The following is a 21,461-nucleotide window of genomic DNA, read 5'->3' on the forward strand; positions in this document are numbered from 1 at the left end:
TCCTTTTATATATCCAGTAATGATTAGAATAATACAAGTAATCAATAGATGGGGGGGATGGAGGAAGGTAGCTGTAATTATATCCATATTTTTCCTATGGAATGTTACTGTATGAAACCATCACTTGAACTGTAATGAATTGATAGACCATATGTCTGGTTTGACTTAGGCAAGTCTCCTTGAAACAAAATGAGACAGATGTAATATGTCATAAAATTTTTAAAAATATAAGATACAGAGGAAGGAATAATCACTTATTTAACTCCACTAGGTAACAGGCAGTAGGCTAGGCATTTTCACTAATATCATCTCTTTTGATTTTCACAAGAACCCCTGCAGTTGAGGATTTGCCCAAAATCATAATTGGTAAATGTCTGAAGCTGAATTTCAACTCAGATCTTCCTGATTCTAGACTCAGAACTCTATTCACTGAGCCACCAGCTGCCATTCTTGGCAAGGATGTTCATCCAGAATAAAATATAATTCATTTGAGCACAACTTTCAAGTCTTGCTCATGGTGCTGGGCTACCTTGTGAAACCTCAAGGGGTGGAGGGGGAACTCTTGTGGTCAAGGTTTAATCTCTTGAGTCAATCAAATCTCAAGGACAGGTTTTTCAAGAAAAAAAATTATCTAATTTAGATGAATACGTATGGTGCTTTTCAATATTGTGCCTACTATAATCTTTAGTTATTTTCCTAAGATTTTCTGAAGAGTTTTTATTAATTAAATGACTTTAGGATAGTTATTCCTGTACTTGGAGATATGAGAAGTCTAATGAAGGCAGCACTAAAGGAGGCAAGGAAAAATTAAATCTGAAGGATAGCAAAATCAAAACAAAATAATGTTACAACCTTGAAGGAGTGACCAAATATGAAAGAATGAAGATCAAAAATCTCTGGCTTTGCTTGCTTTCCACCCTTACTTTTCCACCCTTTGGAAGGGCCAAGTTGTAGATCTAAACAATTCTTCAACATAATGATGCCAAATCTTTATTGTTCAGTGTGACTCTAAGTAAAGAGGTAATCATGAGTAGGAATAGTATCAAGAAAGATAACTAAGGGTGACAGTGAAGGTGATAATATCATGCATAGTCACTAATCCTTATCATAATTCTGGAGGAACTTCTGTACTTCTTTCCATTGAATGTTCCCTGACCACCATCCAGGACCTTTCTCTCCCTGGGAAACTCACGGTAGGAAATAATCAAATCTTTGTAGCATTTGAATTCTCGGAAGGATTGCCCCTTCTGCAAGAGCTAAGTAGTCAATGTCATTTTCCCTTTGTTGTCAGAAAGTTTAACCACCTTTCAGAAATGTTATTTTTTGGGGAGTCTTCAGGCCTTCCCTGGGGAGAGGTTATCAAATGACCACTGGCATCAATGTGGAGGAGTCAATCTGTTATATATTGCTATTCCCACTGGTAGTTGTGAGACAGTGGCAGTAGGCAAAGGTGCTATCCTTAGCAGCAGTGGCAGGAGAAGCAGGCATGAATATGGGCAGTGAAACTGGTCCCTGTGGCAGTAGAGTTGGTAGAAAAAGAGGCCCCAGACAAGGGCAAATCCAAGTCCATCTAGTCGTATGCTAACTGTAACCTTTCCCATGTTAATAAAACAGTGCCTGGAGAGTCACAGAACATTGATTCTACTAGGATTGATCTCTGTTGTTTTGAGCTTGGCCAGATGCTCAAGGCCAGGGTGTCACAGACTCTGGCTGATCTACCTTAGTTATGTCAGGATCAGCCAAACAGCTATAGAGGTGGTTTAAGAAACTAATAGATGTTGGAAAATCATGACAGAACTTGATTATCACCAATTCAGGAAATGCCTCTTACTGCCATTTGGATTCCACTGTCATCTTAAACCTACAAGGTTGCTACAAAGACTAGGGACCACTTATGCTTAAATAAGAAACAAAAAGCTTTAAAAAAAACTACCAGACTCAAATCACTGGGAAAACAGAGACAAAAGACAGCTCCAGGCCTCAAAAATTTTACAATCTAATGGGGGAGACAATACATAAACAGTCATAGACAAAGCAAACTATATACAGAACAAACAGGAAATAATTAACAGGGACAGCACTAAAATCAAGGAATTGGGAAAAGTTTCTAGATAGTATTTTAAAGGAAGTTAGGCAAGTTGGTAGGTAGAATTGAGAAAGGAGAGATTTCAAGGCACAAGAGACAGCCAGAGAGAATACCTGGAGTGGAGAGATGAAGGTCAGTGTTCAGGAGGCTAGTGTCATTGGATTGAAGAATATGTATTGTAGAAGGGGTAAGATGACTTGAAGGGTAGGAGGGGGCCTAATTTATGAAGGCTTTGAATATCAAACACAGCATTTTATATTTGAACCAGAAGACAATAGGGAGCCAGTGGAGTTTATTTAATAGGGGAGTGGTAGAACCTTGGATGGAGGATACAGATGAGTGGGGAGATATTAGAAGCAGGCAAGACTCACCAAAAAACTATTGCAATATTCCAGGTGTGAGGTGATTTGTGCCTTCACTAGACTCAAATTCAAGTTGTTCTATTTCCTAGATTCAAGTAGTAGCTATTTCAACTATGGAGGAAGAAGCCTTAGACTTGGGATCTGGCCTATGCAAAGTTCCTTAAGTGGAAATTTTAAAGATGAAAGAGATGCAGAGAGACAGAATTATAGTCCACAATTCATAATTACAGTTGACAGTTCAGAAGTGAGAGTGCAAGCTACCTTTCTTTTTAAAATTTTAAACCTGATTCATCCACACTTGTCCTCAAGTAAGTCAATTGCAACTGGAACATTTATTTTAGCCCATCTTTTCTAGTAGATTGTACCCACTGTTTTTTCCAGTCAGTCATTTATCTTTAGTGTCTCACTTATCTGCAGTCTGACCCTCTCTGCTAACTGCTTCCCTACTATCCACAAATATAGATATCAACCCAAAAGACCATCACTTCATCCATACCCAATCTTGCTTCCTTCCCCCCACTCCCCACAGAAGGCAATTTGCCAGTGTTTACATTGTTTCCATGGTACATATTGATCCAAACTGAATGTTATGAGAGAAAATAGCCTATCCTTAAGGAAGAAAAATAAAGTATAAGAGATGGCAAAATTATATAATATCAGGGTTTTTTCTCAATTAAAGTTAATAGTCCTTGGTCTTTGTTCAAACTCCACAGTTCTTTCTCTGGATACAGATGGTATTCTCCATTGCAGACAACCCCAAATTGTCCCTGATTGTTGTGCTGATGGAATGAGTGAGTCCATCAAGATTGATCATCACCCCCATGTTGCTGTTAGGGTGTACAATGTTTTTCTGGTTCTGCTCATCTCGCTCTTCATCAGTTCATGCAAATCCCTCCAGGCTTCCCTGAATTCCCATCCCTCCTGGTTTCTAATAGAACAATAGTTTTCCATGACAATTATATACCACAGTTTGCTAAGCTACCACAAATAGGGCTGCTGTGAATATTTCTGTACTAGTGATATTTTTACCCTTTTTCATCATCTCTTCAGCCAAGTAGTGGTATTGCTGGACCAAAGAGTATGCACATTTTTGTTGCCCTTTGGGAGTAATTCCAAATTTCTTTCCAGAAAGGTTGGATGAATTCACAGCTCCACCAACAATATATTTAGTGTCCCAGATTTTCCACATCCCTTCCAACACTGATCATTGTCCTTTCTGGTCATACTGGCCAGTCTGAGAGGTGTGAGATGGTACCTCAGAGAAGCTTTAATTTGCATTTCTCTAATAAGTAATGATTTAGAGAAATTTTTTCATATAACTATGGATAGCTTTGATCTCCTCATCTGTAAATTGTCTTTGCATATCCTTTGACCATTTGTCAATTGGGGAATGGCTTTTATTTTTTAAATTTGACTTAGCTCTCTGTATATTTTAGAAATGAGTCCTTTGTCAGAGATACTAGTTGTAAAGATTGTTTCCCAGTTTACTACATTTCTTTTGATCTTGGTTACAGTGGCTTTGTCTGTACAAAAGCTTTTTAATTTAATGTAATGGTCCTTTTCTTAACTAACCATGAAAAAGTGATCTGAAATCAATGCCTCTTTCCTTTCACTCTGTTCTGCAATTTCTTCATTCTGACTTCTGACCCCATCATTCAACTGAAACTTCTTTCTAGAAATCAATGATCTCTTAATTTCCAAAGTTAACAATCTCTTTATAATACTTTTTAATATTATTCTCCATTATTTTCCTATAGCTTCTGATTCTGTTAATTATCCTCCTCTAGATATTTTTTTCTCTGGTTTTTGTGACTCTGCTTCCTCCTGGTTCTCCAACTATTGGTTCTATGTGGATTATCCTAAATTGTTTTATTCTGGATCTTCATCTAGGTAATACTTGTTAATTGTTGTCTCCCAAGACTTTTTTCCTTGTCTATCTTCTCCTTTCCTTCTATATTTATTTCACTTAGTTATCTCATCAACTCCCATAGATTTAATAAGCTTTCTATACAGATGATTCTCAGATTTATTTACCTGGCCCTAACCTCTCTCTTGAACAGAAGTCTCACATCTCTAACTGCCTATTAGACAAATAGATTTCCCATAGACATTTTAAACTCAGCATGTCCCAACCTCAATTCATTATTTTTCCCTTCAAGTCTCTTCTAACTTCCCTATTGGTAGCAATATCCTCCCACTTACCAAGGTTCATAAGTTCAACTCCTCACTATCTTTCCTCGCATCTCCCCCAATCAATCAGTTGTCAGGGCCTGACCTTTCTACTATCAAAGTTTCCTTTGTATATACACCCGTCTCTTCTCACATAAGGCACCATCCCAGTTCAGGCCCTCATTATGTCAAGCCTGGATTACTATAATAAATTTTGGTAGTTCCTTATTACCTCCAGGATCAATCAGTCTATCAATATCTAATAAAAAAAAAGAAAGCGTGCAAATAACTATACAAACAAGTGAAATTAGACAAAGTCAATGAGAGAAAATACTAGAATTATGAGTGATTAAGAAAAGTCTGAGATGGTAGGATTTTAACAATGACTAGAAGGAATTCTGGGAAGTCTTTTATTCTACTGTATTTGTCCTTTGCTCTGGGTGGGGAGGGGCGAAGGATTATTTAGGGACTTCCCTTTGAGATTATCTCCAATTTATCCTGGATATAGTTTGTATAATTTATATTTTATATTCAATGATTGACTGTGAAATCATCTGTTCAGCTTAGAAAGCCCTTCACAACTTGGTTCCTTCCTCACTTGCAAGTTTTTTTAACTTAATCTCCTTCTACATACTTTGCAATTCAGTGACATTAGCCTTCTTGTTGCTCCTTAAACAAAATAGTCCATCTCCAGACTTCAGGAATTTTCTCAGACTTTCCTCCATGCCTCAAACTCTTCTTTTTATCTCTGCTTCTTGGATTCCCCAATTTCATTCAGATCTAAGCCAAAGTCTCACCTTCTGAAAGAAGTCTTTATCAATCTTCTATACTTATTTTCTTCCCTCTGGGATTATTCCTATTTGTGTTATATCTTGTTTGTTCTTACTTGTGTGAATGTTCTTTCCTCTATTAGAAAGTGAGTTCCTTGAGATGAGGGACTGTTTAATTTTTTATATTCATTCATTCATTCATTTCTTTGTTTTTGCCTTTTTTGAATCCCTGATGCTGAGCATAGTGTCTGGAGTAGGCCCTTAATAATGCATTCTGACCTGACCTGTCCATATCTCCAATACCAGATACATCTCTAGGCTCTTAAGGAGGATGAAATATTGTGCTTTCAAGTATCTTCTCTAGTTCCCTATACTAATAAGTTACAAAAAAGTCCATGAAACATAAATCCCAATAACATCTCAAATTACATATTCAAACCAAAAATTCCAACAGTTCCTTCATCACAAACTTTAGACAATCCTAAAATTCCAAGCATTTGTCTTAAACATTGTTTGGGGACCACATGCTGCCATCTCAAGTAACTGGGCTATAAATAAGCAATTATATCATGGAGGACAATTTATTCAGGTGCATTGTAATTTCCAAAAAAATAACATTCAGAAACAAATAGTTCTTTCTTCATCCACATATAAATTTCACAGCAAGGTTCAAAAGAAGAAATTTATTTATATTATAGGCAACTTTCATAAAGTTGGAAAGCAATTTCTCAGACAATTTCCATTAGCAATATTGAAGCAGTAGGTGATACTGGCAAGGTTGAGGCCTATTTCATTCTTCTGCCAGGCAGCTTTTCACTATAAACTGTGTAAGCCTTTAAGTAGTATATGGTCATATAGAAGAAACTTAAGACCTTTCTTCCCAAGGTGTTGGTATGTAATGGGATCAACATTTTCCTAATTTGTTTGACCACAGTTTTGCTGATGCAGTTTCCTGGATTAAAATCCTCCAGCCATGTGGAGTATGAGCCTCTCAGACTTGCACCAATGAATCATTTCCTTGAAGAGCAAGAAACCCACATCTATCAATCCTGAAGAAAAGGGTCACCTTACTATATATCTTTGCTGTGTCTGGGCAAAGTAAACTTACTTTGATAAATGTTTGGGGCCTTAAGACATCTCATGTGGTCCCAAAATTGAGCCTGAGGCCTTTTCCCTTCTCCCTCTCCACTAAAAATTTCCTTCAGGTCTAGGTTTAGATATGAGCGGGGTTCATTCCTAGCTGAGCCAGGTTTTTAATAGAGAAGGGTCTTGTATTCATTAGCCATTCACAACCCCCATCCTGAAACCCTGGAGAAAATCACTAAAAGCTTAGGTTGGGAATTTATGGCTAAGACGTCTTCCTGAATGAAGGAAAGCAGAGCAACTTCAGGAATGAAGAAAAAACCTAAAACCAGCACCAAACAAATTATGATAAAGAACTCCAATGAGAAACTAGAGTATATAGACATTTCTTGAGATAGAAATCATCAAGGCATATAGGTGAAGCCAACTAAGACTAAGCAAGGCTATTAACCTTATCCAAAAGTGGAACAGAGCTACAGTAGGGCCTTGGTACAAAATTCTAATCAGGAATTAAGGCTGAAGATGTGGGTAGAGAACAATACACTCTCTATTACAAAGAATTATTATACATTCAGAAATACCTCAGAAATCAACTTAGATGAAACAGAGACTCAAAGGGAAAATAAATTTTCTCTAATGACTGCATAAATACTTGGAAGAATTGAAGTTATGAGGTTTTTTTTTTGAAAAATGGTAATAACAACTCTAGAGGAAAAAAAATTGATTGAATGCCTTAGATAAGAAAGTGATAAATCTTTTTTTTTTACCTTAAGGATTTTATCTATTTTGAGTTTTACAATTTTTTCCCTGATCTTACTTCCCTCCCCCACCCCCCCACAGAAGGCAATTTGCCAGTCTTTACATTGTTTCCATGGTATACATTGATCCAAATTGAATGTGATGAGAGAGAAATCATATCCTTAAAGAAGAAGCATAAAGTATAAGAGGTAGCAAGATCAGATAATAAGATATTGTTAAAGGTAATAGTCCTTGGTCTTTCTTCAAACTCTACAGTTCTTTCTCTGGATACAGATGGTATTCTCCATTGCAGACAACCCCAAATTGTCCCTGATTGTTGTGCTGATGGAATGAGTGAGTCCATCAAGGTTGATCATTGCCCCCATGTTGCTGTTAGGGTGTACAGTGTTCTTCTGGTTCTGCTCATCTCACTCAGCATCAGTTCATGCAAATCCCTCCAGGCTTCCCTGAATTCCTATCCCTCCTGGTTTCTAATAGAACAATAGTGTTCCATGACATACATATACCACAGTTTGCTAAGCCATTCCCCAATTGAAGGACATTTACTTGATTTCCAATTCTTTGCCACCACAAACAGAGCTGCTATGAATATTTTTGTATGAGTGATTTTTTTTTACCGTTTTTCATGATCTCTTCAGGGTATAGACCCAGTAGTGGTATTGCTGGATCAAAGGGTATGCACATTTTTGATGCCTTTGGGTATAGTTCCAAATTGCTCTCCAGAAAGATTGGATGAGTTCGCAGCTCCACCAATAATGTAATAGTGTCCCAGATTTCCTACAACCTTTCCAACAATGATTATTAAGAAAGTGATAAATCTTACTCAGGTAGCAGACTCCTTGAAAAATGCAAATAGAACAAATGGAAAATAATAACTCTATGAAACAGAAAATTATTAGTGCAAAATTAAAAGTCTGAAAAAATACAAAGAAATATAAGATATCTACTATTAAAACAACCAATCTGGAAAATGTTTAGAAAGGAGAATTTAAGATATTCCTCGAAAAATCACAATTCAAAAAGAAAAACCTCACTGGCTAACTGTGACAAAAAAAAAGGAAAATGATGCAAGTTGGAGGGGATGTGGAAAAATTGGTACACTAATGCACCACTGCTGGAATTGTGAACTGTTCCAAATATTTTGGAAAGCATTTCTGAACTATGCCCAAAAGACTATAAAACTGTATATATCCTTAGGTCTTTATCCCAAAGAAAACCAAAATAAAAAATGGGAAAAGGAACCTATTTGTACAAAAACAGATATATATATATATATATATATATATATATATATATATATATATATTTGTGTGTGTGTGTGTGTGTATATGTGTGTGTGTGTGTGTGTGTATATATAATCAGTTCTTTTGGGGGTGGCTAAAAATTGAAAAATCAAAGGTATGATCATAAATTGGGGAGTGCCTTAAAAATGTAGTATATGACTGTGATGGAATATTATTGTGCTCTAAAAATGACAAGCAGGATGATTTCAGAAAAACCTGAAAAGACTTATATGAACTGATACAAATTGAAGTGAACAGAACCAAGAGAAAATTGAACATAGTAACGGCAATATTGTACAATGAAGAATAGTGAATATCTTAGCTGTTCCCAGCAATACAATGAATGATCCATACAACCCCAAAGGACAAATGAGGAAGCATGCTATCTAATCTGCCTCCAGAAAAAGAACTGATACTGTCTGAATATAAATTGAAGCAAGCTATTTTCACTTTCTTTTTTTACTCAATTTGTCTTATACAAAATGACTAATATGGAATTTATTTTTTTTAAATATTTATTATTTATTCTTCCAACTACATGTAAAGGTAGTTTTCAACAATCATTTTTGGTAAGGTTTTTGAATTCCATATTTTTCTACTTCCTCTACTCTGTTAACAGAGAGTAATCTAATATAGATTATACATGTTCAACTATGTTAAACATATTTCCATATTAATCATGTTGTGAAAGAATAATCAACATCAGTCATAAAAACTGCCTGGTATTGGCTAAGAAATAGAGTGATGGAGCAGTGGAATAGACTAGTTGCAATAGCAGGAAATGATTATAGTAATCTACTGTTTGATAAACCCAAAGCATCCAGCTATTGGGATAAAAAACTCTCTTGGATCAAAACTCTCTCTTCGATAAAAACTGCTGGAAAAATTAGAAGTTAGTATGGAAGAAACTTAAGATTAGACCAACACCTCACAACCTATACCAAGATAAGATCCAAATGGATACAGGATTTAGACATAAAAAACCAATATTATAATATTAGAAAATTATATTATAATATTATAATTATATATTTATAAGATAATATTAGAAGATCAAGGACTAGTTTACCTATCAGATCTATGGAAAGGGAAGCAGTTTATGACTAAGGAAGAGATGAAGAACATCACTAAAAACAAACTAGATGATTTTGATTACATTAAATTAAAAAGCTTTTGCACAGACAAAACCACTGTAAAAACAATGTAGTAAACTGGAAAACAATCTGAAATTTCTGAAATTTCATTTCTAAAATATACAGAGAACTGAGTCAAATTTAAAAAAAAGAGCCATTCCCCAATTGACAAATGGTCAAAGGTTGTGCAAAGGCAATTTACAGATGAGGAGATCAAAGAATCCATAGTCATATGAAAAATTGCTCTAAATCATTACTTATTAAAGAAATTCAAATTAAAGCTTCTCTGAGATACCACCTCACACCTCAGACTGGTCAATATGACCAGAAGGGATAATGATCATTGTTGGAAGGGATGTGGGAAATCTGAGACACTATTAAATTGTTGGTGGAGCTGTGAACTCATCCAACCTTTCTGGACAGCAATTTGGTACTGTGCCCAAAGGGTAACAAAAATGTGCATACCCTTTGATCCAGCAATACCACTACTGGATCTATACCCTGAAGAGATGAGGAAAAAGGGTCAAGATATCACTAGTACAAAAATATTCATAGCAGTCCTGTTTGTGGTGGCAAAGAATTGGAAATTAAGTGAATGTCCTTCAATTTGGGAATGACTTAAAAAACTATGGTTACATGTATGTCAAGGAACACTATTGTTCTATTAGAAACCAGGAGGGATGGGAATTCAGGGAAGCCTGGAGGGATTTGCATGAACTGATGCTGAGTGAGATGAGCAGAACCAGAAAAACATTGTACACCCTAACAGCAACATGGGGGTGAGGATCAACCTTGATGGACTTGCTCATTCCATCAGTGCAACAATCAGGGACAATTTGGGGCTGTCTGCAATGGAGAATACCATCTGTATCCAGATAAAGAGCCATGGAGTTTGAACAAAGACCAAGGACTATTACCTTTAATTTAGAAAAAAACTGATATCTTATTGTCTGATCTTTCTATCTCTTTTACTTTATGTTTCTTCCTTAAGGATATGATTTCTCTCTCATCGCATTCAATTTGGATCAATGTATATATACCATGGAAACAATTTAAAGACTGGCAAATTGCCTTCTGTGGAGGGTGGGAAGGAGGGAAGTAAGATTGGGGGAAAAATTGTAAAACTCAAAATAAGTAAAATCTTAAAAAATAAAATAAATCTTGGAGAAAAAAGAAGAATCGGAATAAAAAGGAAAAAACCATGAGGGGAAAAAACAAAACATAAAACAAATTTTAAAAATTGAAAATAGTATGCTTAAGTCTGCATTCAGATTCTATAGTTCCTTCTCTGGATTGAATGGCCTTTTTATCACAAGGCCTTTAGTATTGTCTTTAATTGTTGTACTGCTGAGAAGAGCAAGTCCATCATGGTTGATCATCTCCTGATGTTATTGTTAATGTGTACAATGTTTTCTTGATTCTGCTCACTTCAGTAAGCTTCAGTTCATACAAGTCTCTCCAGGCTTTTCTGAAGTTCAGTCACTCATTACTTACAGAACAATAGTACTCCATCATATTCATATTCCATATGTTCAGCCATTCCCTAATTGATGGTCAATCCCCTCAATTTTCAGTTCTTTGTCACTACAAAAAAAATGTTATAAATATTTTTGTACATGTGGGTTTTTTACTCTTTCTTATGATCTCTTTGGGATGCAAACCTAATAGTGATATAAATAATAGTAGTGATATCAAAAAATAGGCAGTTTAATTGCTCTCTAGGTATAATTCCAAATTGCTTGGAAAGGTTGGATCAATTCACAACTCCACCAAGAATGCATCAGTATACCAGTTTTCCCACATACCCACCAATATTGATCATTTTCCTTTTTTGTCATATTGACCAATCTGATAGATATGTAAGATGGAACCTCAGAGTTTTAATTTGCATTTCTCTAATCAATAAGGATTTAGAATATTTTTCTATATGATTCTATATCTATATGATTATAGTTAGCTTTAATCTCTTTATCTGAGAACTGCCTGTTCATATCCTTTGACCATTTATCAATTGGAGAATGACTTATATTCTTACAAATTTACTCAATTTTCTATTTATTTTAGAAATGAGTCCTTAATCAGAAACACTAGCTGTAAAAAATGTTCCCCAATTTACTGCATTCCTTTTAATCTTGGTTGCATTGGTTTTATTTATGTAAAAACTTTTTAATTTAATGTAATAAAAATTATCCATTTTGCATTTTATAATGTTCTTTATATCTTGTTTGGTTATCAAATCCTCCCCTTTCCATAGATCTGACAGATAAACTATTCCTTGTTCTAACTGACTTATGGTATCACCTTTTATGTTTAAATCCTGTACCTAATTCAACTTTATCTTGACAGAGGATGTGAGAGTTTAGTCTATGCCTAATTTCTACCATGCTATTTTCCAGTTTTCCCAGCAATTTTTGTTAGAATGAGTTCTTAACCCAGAAGTTGGAGTCTTTGGATTTATCAAATAGTAGATTACTATAGGAAATGTTGATTGCACATGTTTAAAGTATATCAAATTGTTTTCCACCTCAGGGACAAAGAAAGGAAAGGAGGGAGAGATAGATTTGGAAATCATAACTTTAAAAAAGATGCTTTAAAAATTGTTTTAACATGTAATTGAGGAAAAATAAAATATTATATGTAAAAAAAGAAAAGAAAAAACCTGAATTTCAAGAAGACATAAATGAAAACTACCCAGATTGGTTAGCACAAAGTAGGGATAGAAAGAATCCACTAATCAGTTTCTGAAAGAAACCCTGAAAGAAAAAGTCCCCAGTGCTTTGTTTAAAAGATCAACCTCATAATGAAATTTAATGGAAAAAAATGTAAAGCATTATTTGAGCTGAGTATAAATCAGTTTTGTAGTTTTCAAAGAAATTAATATTTTAATTTTTCAATCTCTGAATTTAGCATTTAATTTCCATCATATAATACTCACTTTGAAAGGAGTACTGACTAGATCACTGAAATTATTTCTCTACATATTGAGTAATTTTCCTTTAAGAAATTTTTGTTTTTCTTCTAATTACACGTGAAGAATTTTAAACATTGATTTAAAAAACATTTTAAGGAAGATAAGTTGTTAGACTTTTAAAACACATCTGAAGTACTCCCCAAATCCTTTCAAATATTGTGTTTCCCTGAGTTACACAAATTCAGGAGAAACTCAAGAGCAATCAATTTACAATATAAAATATTTGTTAAATAGCTATTACTCATTGCAGGACAGAATTCAGGGTAAAGTAAATCTATATTAGGGTTTCATTTTACTTAATGAAATTTTTTATAGAAGTGAATGAGTTTAATTCTTTTTAATTAACATTTTGTTTTCCAATTATATACAATAGTAGTATCTGCCTATCATTTTTTGTAAGATTTTTGAATTGTACAATTCCCCCCCCTTCCTTCCCTGCCCCACAGAAGGCTGTCTGAAGTCTTTACACTGTTTCCATGCTATACATTGATGGAAACTGAATGTGTTATAAGAGTAAACATAACCCCCCTCCCAAGAAGATGAGAAACCTCAAGAATAGAGAGAGAGAAAAAAAAATTGTACTTGAGTCTGTGTTCAGATTCCAATGGCTCTGTCTCTGGGGTGAGTTGCATTCTTTATCATAAGTCCACCAGAGAAGTTGTTTCAATATTTTTCCCATAGTTGCTATTACTAGCTGTACCTCCACTCTATTCCTCCCCACTCTCATTTATTCTATTCTCTCTCTTCTTTCATCCTGGCCCTGTCCAAAAGTGTGTTGAATCTGAGTACCCTCTACCTTGATTTTCCCTCTCTTCTGTCACCTGTTCCCCCCCTTCCATTCCCCAATTCTCCCTTATCGCATCCCTTTCTTCTTATTTTTCTCAGGTCCCAATGACAGGTGATGCTCTCATCGAGGTAATTATGGACCTGTAAAATTTTTACAAATTTGATTGTAACATTTATATAATTATATACTTGTTAAAGGCCATCAACTAAGAAAAGTGTGTACCCTCTCTAAAGATCACTAGTTTGAGGTGGGGGTGAGGTGGGAGGTTGAGATAACAGAGAAGCTAGAAAGTTGCCTAAGCTCTCACCAGTTTCCCTCAGAAATAATGTTAAATCAGACCCCCTCCCAAAAAAATTCTGAACATTTCAAAAATATATAGAAAGTTGGAGCAGCTAGGTGGTGCAGTGGATAGAGCACAGGCCCTGGAGTCAGGAGGACCTGAGTTCAAATTCGGCCTCAAGACACTTAATAGTTACCTAGCCGTGTGGCCTTGGGCAAGCCACTTAACCTCACTGTCTTGCAAAATCTAGATAGATAGATAGATAGATAGATAGATAGATAGATATAGAGATATATGAAGTGGAGTCAATTTTATAATATTACAAGTCTTTCTCCAATTAAAATTGTGCAATGATCAAATATGATTGCCTTAGTTCTTTTCAGCAATACAGTGATCCAAGACAGTTCCAAAAGACTCATAAATCGAAAATACTATTCATATCCCAAGGAAAGCTATGAAGTCTGAATGCATATTGAAACCTACCATTTTCATTTGTTTTTGTAGCTTTTCCCTTTTATTCCATTTCTTCTTTCACAACATGATTAATGTGGAAATATATTTCCATGGTTGCACATGTAAGCTATATCAGATTCCTTACAGAAGAACATGGTAGAAACAAACAGGTACGTGTCTGCTCGGACTGAAAGGAGAAGCTCAGGTGTAGGGGGTACTTTTGAGAGTTATCAAGTTCAAGAGGGATTTCCTTTCTCCTTAGAGAAAGAATAGAAGCACCTACATAGTTCCTATATAGCATCCTACTTAGGAAAAAGTCCAGTGTACTTGGAAAGTGCAAGTTTCAATAGAATGAAATTAAGTAATTCCAAAGTTTGTCTTCTGAAGAAATGATTGGGGACAACTGTGACACTGTGAAATATTTTATGGGACTCTGAAAGAGATAGCAATCTACCCCAATGTCTGCTTCCCCAGGAGTAATACCAAGTTCACTCCCTTTGAGCAGAGCTGATGGGTATTTGAATACCATATTTATCTCTGCATCTGTTCATAGACTCTTGTGAAATCTTTTAATTGTCTGAATTTTCTCTGGGATGAAGGCTTTTCTGTCCATGTGCATCATTACTTTAACTCCTTGTCCAGGAGCTAGGAATTTACTAATCAAAGGTAGTTTTGATGAGCCAATAGTTGTAAGAAGGCCTTGATCCTAGAGCTATATGAAAAAAAAAGACAAAATGAACAATTTAAGCACAAAAAATTATGGATTATTCACTTCCTTTCTCTGAAACTGGATTATTTAATTTCTTTATTTTGCTCAATTAAATTGGGTAATTATTATTTTTATAAATATTCTTTTATGTCATTTAAATGACCGATTTGATATAGAATAGGCAAAATAAAATCAATTCTGACATTATAAGAAAAGAAATTATTAGGGTAAATAAATGGATTCAGATATCTCTGAGTAAAGTCTGATATCCAAAAGTCCACATGAAACTCAAACACACAAATAATGATAAATTACCTAATATATAAGTAGTCAAAGGATATAGAAAAATCCTTTTAAAAGAACAAATACAAATTTTCAAAAATGATCTGAAAAATATTCTTAATCCTTAGACAAACTATTATTATAATATTGAGGTAGAGCATTTCAAGCTTGTATTGTTCTGATTAGCCACAGTTGGCTAATGTAACTTGTAAAATAGTGATGTCATTTTGATACTTGTCGAGAATGAAGGTCTACTATGATACGCATCTATATCTGTATTCATAGTGACCTTTTTGTAGTAGTGAAACTATAGAAACCAAATCCAATAATTGAGGGATGGCAGGACACAACTGTTGTATATTCATTCCATGAGGTATTATAGCATAAGAAAAATGAATATTAAAAATTCAGAGAAATTTCAGGAGGAATTATGAATTGCTACAACCATGAAAAAAACAAGAAACTCAAGAACAATATATACAGTGATTACAATAATGTCTATGAAGATAAAGGGCAGCAACATTCAGATCAAATGCAATGATAATTTTTTTTTCCAGATGAATGGTGTTACTGCTAGCTCTTGCAAAAATTGTAGTAGAATACAAATACAGAATTTTAAGTATCAAAAACAGTTACTGGAACTAATAGGGGTCAGGCTGTTTATTGGAAAGTGTGATGTTGAAAGTTCTCTAATAAAATATTTTTTAAATATGATAAAATTCAGAAGTATTAGGGTGGCAGAATTCAAGGTAATATGAAGAAATTCTTAATTATCAGAGCTTCCAAAAAAGAGGACTGTGCTGGGCAGCTAGGTGGTGCAGTGGATAAAGCACAGGGCCCTGGAGTCAGGAGTACCTCAGTTCAAATCCGGCCTCAGACACTTAATAATTACCTAGCTGTGTGGCCTTGGGCAAGTCACTTAACCCCATTTGCCTTGCAAAAATCTAAAAAAGTATATAAAAAAAGAGGACTGTGTTGTATCAAAATTACTTTAGGTAGCACATGGTACAGCTGGGTCTGGAGTTAGGAATAATTGAGTTCTAAACCATTTTCAGGCACTTGTTAGCTAGGTGACCTGGTATGTCACTTAATCTCTGTTTATCTCTATTTTCTCAAGTACAGAATGAAGGGTTTTAATAGATCTACTTCCCAGGGTTGTTGTTAGACTCAAAAGAGTAATATCAGTTAAGTGCTTAGCAGTGACTGGGCCCTTATTAGGTGTTAATTCTCATTATCATTTTTATCATTGATTGATTTGGTCCTCAAGTAGAAGCTGTATGACTAATTGTCAGACTGTTGTGGAGGGAATCCTGCTCAATTAAGGTTCTGATGTATGTCTCTGGGGTCATAGGCCTCATTAGGAGGTCAAGGTCTTGAATTGGGACAGGAATAGTTATGCTGTGGTCTGGATAGTGGATGATAGTGTAGGAAAGGGAAATTTGTTGGAAAATCTTTTGCCTACTCTTGGTCAATAAAATCAATCATTTAAATGATATAAATGAATATTTATAAAAATTAAAATTACCCAATTTAATTGAGCAAAATGAAGAAATTAAATAATCCAGTTTCAGAGAAAGGAAGTGAATAATCCATAAATGTACACTTAAAGGGAAAAAATGGGACCAGTTATATAGCCAGATGGATTTTGTCAAAATTCAAAGACTGATTAGTTCAAATTTTCCAAAATTGGAAAAGAAAGGATTTTACCATATGCTTTCTATGATATAAATATGAAATTGTTTCCTAAATCAGAGAGTAACAATGGCCAAAAAACCCTATAAACCAGCATTACCAGTGTTGATGCAAACATTTTAAATAAAATATTAGCAAAGAGGCTAAAAGCAACATAGAGAAATGAATTTGGTAGCCTACTGTTTGATAAATCCAAAGACCACGATTATTGTAATAAGAGATCACTGCTTGACAAAACTGTTTGGAAAACTGGAAAGCAGCTTGGCAATCATTAGATTTAGCAACTTTGTTTATTCCTATCATATTTATACCTATCAGATTAGCTAATATGACAGAAAAGAAAAATAATAAATGTTGGAGGGGATGTAGGAAAACTGGGACACTAATGCATTGTTAGTGGAATTGTGAACTGTTCCAATCATTCTTTAGAGCAATTTGGAACTATGCCCAAAAGGGCAATAAGTAACTTTAGGTCCTTAGCTAAGGGTCTCTAAGCCAGATAGAGATGGTTGAAGTTTCCAGGCCCTCAGGGATAGGTTCAAACATACAATATATACAATAAAATTTTCTTGCAATTTCCATAAAGTTCTCTAACAAGACAGTAATTGGACTTAACTCATAATTGAATAGAAAAGGAACTTAGCTAGATCCAAAATTGAGTTAAAAGATGGAATCAACATGATTTACTCAGTACCCACAACTCCCTCAAGTCTTAGATTATGTTGATCAGAAACCTCCACAGATTCACAAATTGATACAAGGGATTTTCTCACAATTATAAATCTCATCAATCCATATGTTTATCTGAAAACTGACCCTATTCTTTCCATATTCCTTTGTATTGAATTACAGACATTTGGTGGAAGTAGGGCACCTCTTTTTTTTAATTTTACAGAATTACACCTGTTTGCCCCCCATCTTTCGATTCAGAAAGTTTCTAAACTCCAATCAGAAATCAGATTATCTAATTTTTATTTCCTGGTTTGTATCCTGATGTTTCCTTTTAGTTAGTTGGTCTTTTTTGACTAATAGTTTTTAATACATAAAAATCTTCCCCTGCATCCCCCTGTATTCAGAGTCCAGTGCCAATCTAAGGAGGCCTGTTCCCAATTTGTTATGCAATTGCCATGTGTTGCTTAACAAATTGATATGCTCAGGAGTTTGAACTTTTGTTTCCTCATTTCTTTCAGATTTCACCTGCCACACCTCTAGAAGCATAAAGAATCTGGCATTCATATGAAGTTCTAATTTGTGAAGTAAGGCAAGGAGAATGTATTTAAAAAACCAAACTTCCATTTTAAAGAGTTATTATGCTGTCAGGGACACCCAGGAGAGAATAACTTTAAAACATCTAAAAGTAAAGCCTCAAAAGCTGGCATTAAGATGAGCTGTAATACCTAGAAGGAATGAAGCAAGACTTAAAGAATAAAGTAATATTACAAATGAAATGAAAGTGTCAGTATAAAGAATCAGAACACAAAATGAAAGTTTTGGAGGAAAGACTGGGGAGAAGAATTAACAGTTTAGTACAAAAAATATAAAATTTTCTCCAAATAATAGACTTCTTAAAAATGAGAAGCCCAAGGCTCCATGAGACATGAAGAAATGTGTGTGTATGTGTGTGTGTGTGTGTGTGTGTGTGTATAAAAAGAAGGAAAGGAAATAGAATATGACACTAGAATAAAGGGAAATACAAAATTAACAATCATAACTGTGGATATGAAAGTCAATAAAAAGAAAGTGGATAGAATGACAAATTAGAAATAAGACTCCAACAATATGAAAAGGTTATTTATAAGAAATATCCCTGAAATATATAAATTTACATGGAGTTAAAATAAGGGACTAGAGGAAAATCTATTTTATTTCAGTCTAATTAAAAAAAATTAGGGAGAACAATATTTATATCAGACCAGATAAAAGCAAAAAGAAACCTGAATTAAATGAAATAAACAGGGAGATACACTATCCATAAGGACATCACAGATATGGATTAGTATAAGTGCTAAACATATATATAAACTGAATAATAGCTTCTAAATAAAGGAAAAAGTATAATTTATTTTTTGAGGCCTAGAAAAATCTAAAAAAAGTAAACAAGAAAAGAAGTTAAAGACTTGAATATAAAGCAAGAAATGTTAAATATGATAAGTCTCTGGTGATTATTATTTGGGAAGAGAAAAGAATATGCATATTTTTAAGCTATGCCATTTCATTTTAGGTGAAAGGAGAACATCCACTATTTTGCAGCAAGTTCAGAACTGATGTCCCAAAGAGCAAAAGAATGACCTTCTCAGCTGATTTGAATTTTGTGGGATCATTACTTTGTAAGAAATGAGTTAAGTTTGAGTTTAATCTTCCCAGGTGCTGAGATGAGATAAGGTAGACTGAGTGAATCCTGGAGTTTTTGAGGGAAAATGTTTGTACTTTTTCTTTCCATATAGTTAAAGTAACTGTCCCTTTGTTAAGCCAATTGATGCTAACTGGTTAAATGTAACTGAAGTTCGAGTCACTGATAGTGGGAGAAACATAACATAAATTAATGACCAAATATGTTTTTCTTTGAAATTTTCTTTTAGATGTTTTGAAGGTATGCTTTGCTGCTTTTGTCTTGGATGTCCCTAGCATCTAGCACCTAACTCTTTATTTTGCAAGTTTCTTATTGTTCTCCTAACTTAACTTCATACCCTAGAACAATGAAGGTGTATATTAGCCAATATGGCTCTAGGAGAGTGAATTAGAATGCATCTTGCTATCTTGCTACATGTGTAAGCTCATCTTGAAAACAATTTGACTCTTCATATTTGTGAGTTTTTCTGAAGATTTTCTCCCCTTGGGACCTACTCTATAGTTTTCAAGAACCTAGAAAAAGGCAATAATTTTTCTCAGTCTATACCTAGATAGCTAGATAATAAACAAATACTCTTCAGCATGGTCTTTAATGCCACATTTCTATTTTAGGGGCTTGCTTTCCCATATGTATTACCTCTAGGAAGATTTCCTGTCTATCATTCAAAATTTTGTGATTGCTTCTCATTCTTGAACTCCCCTTTCAGCCCAGACATCCCTGCAAAATGAGTCCTTTCTCTACTTGTATATATAGCATCATCACAGGCAATAGACTCTAAGTCAATCATAAATCACAAGCTTTGTCACAGAACTTTCCCCTCTGGAAAGCTACCCTAAACTTGAGCAAGAGTAAGATTACACTTAAGATGCTTCTTTCCTCTTACAATATTTGAATATTACTAAATAATATTGAAAAATAAAATTATTAAATTCATAAAAGCAACAGGTCAACTCAGGGAAATATACTTATTCAAGATGAGTTGTTTCCACAGTCCATAGCTTTTGAGCTATACTATAAAATGTCCCTCTTAACCAAGCAACAATGTGAGACATGGCATGAGTGACATATAATTGGTTGCAAGAGTTGTGGTTACTATTTATTTTGTAATAATTGTAATTTATTTTAACATTTATTTATCAGATTAGTTCCAAACTCTCTCTCCCTCAAGCCCTGCCCCTCCCTATTGAGAAGACAAACAGTATGATAACAATTCTACATGTAAAGTCATGTAAAATATATTTTCATATTAATCACATTACCAAAATTCCCCAAAATAAAATAAGTGAAAAAGTATGTGTCACTCTGACTCAAAATTCATAAATTCTCCTCAGGATAGTAATTATATTTTTCATCATAAATCCTTTGCAGTTGTCTTGGATCATTGTATTGGCAAAGTAACTAAGGCTATTCTGGTTGATCCTCATTATAGTACTGCTGCTGTCACATACAGTGTTCTGGTGCTGCTCACTTCACTTTGATGTTCATATGTTCTCCCAGGTTTTTCTGACCTTCCCTTCATCATTCCTTATGACACAACAGTATTTCAATTATTCAGCCATTCCCCAATTGATAGGTACCTCCTCAATTTCCAGTTTTTTTGTAACTGCAAAAAAGAACTTCTATAAATATTTTTGTACATAGAAGTTCTTTTCCTTTTCTTTTGTTCTTTTTGAGATATAAATTTAATTAGTGGTATGGATTGGGTCAAAGAGTATGCACAGTTTTATGCCTTTTGGGGAATATTTCCAAATTATTCTCCAGAATAGTTGGACCAGTTCACAACACTGGCACCTATGCATTAGTATACCTAATTTTCCACATCATCTTAAGCAATTGCTTCCTTTTCTGTCATATTAGCTAATCTGATAGTTTTGAGGTGGTACCTCAGACTTGTTTTAATTTGCATTTCTCAAATAGTGATATAGTATTTATAAGGAATAGTGAATTACCATTTTTTCATGACTCTTAATAACTTTGATTTCCTCTTCTTTAGGAAAAGCTAGCCCTAATAGCTAAACCAGACTAAGATAGATAGCCTCTTTAATCTAGATTACCTATAGATTTAGTAAATAAACAGAATGAGAAGACTTTATCATTTAGTAGCAGATAATTTGGAAGAATAAATAAGCATAAGATTAAAAGGTTTTTCAAAAGACTAAGTCTCCCTTTCTAGCAGAAAGTGGAGTTGATCAGAGACAAAGTTCCTATTTCTGGCAGTTGGAGCCCCCTTTGTTTCTCAAGATAGAGTCTAAATTGAGTAATGAACTCTGTTAAGGAAGATGGTTTGGGTGG

The 21,461-nt window shown here is 34.4% G+C and overlaps 1 long non-coding RNA gene across 3 annotated transcripts in view; it reads left to right on the forward strand.

Moving 5' to 3' along the window:
* The window catches only part of LOC141498496 (uncharacterized), a 35,220-nt gene that overhangs the window by 2,877 nt on the left and 10,882 nt on the right, over positions 1 to 21,461 (forward strand). For 2 of the 3 annotated variants that reach the window (XR_012471658.1, XR_012471659.1), the window contains exons 3-4: positions 18,010 to 18,075; positions 19,041 to 19,146. The exons of the other annotated variant lie outside the window; for it this stretch is intronic. This is a non-coding gene — a long non-coding RNA (uncharacterized LOC141498496). The remainder of the gene's footprint in view (positions 1 to 18,009; positions 18,076 to 19,040; positions 19,147 to 21,461) is intronic. 3 annotated transcript variants of the gene reach the window in all.

Source organism: Macrotis lagotis, chromosome X, assembly GCF_037893015.1.
Source record: "Macrotis lagotis isolate mMagLag1 chromosome X, bilby.v1.9.chrom.fasta, whole genome shotgun sequence".
Taxonomy (NCBI): Eukaryota; Metazoa; Chordata; class Mammalia; order Peramelemorphia; family Peramelidae; genus Macrotis; species Macrotis lagotis.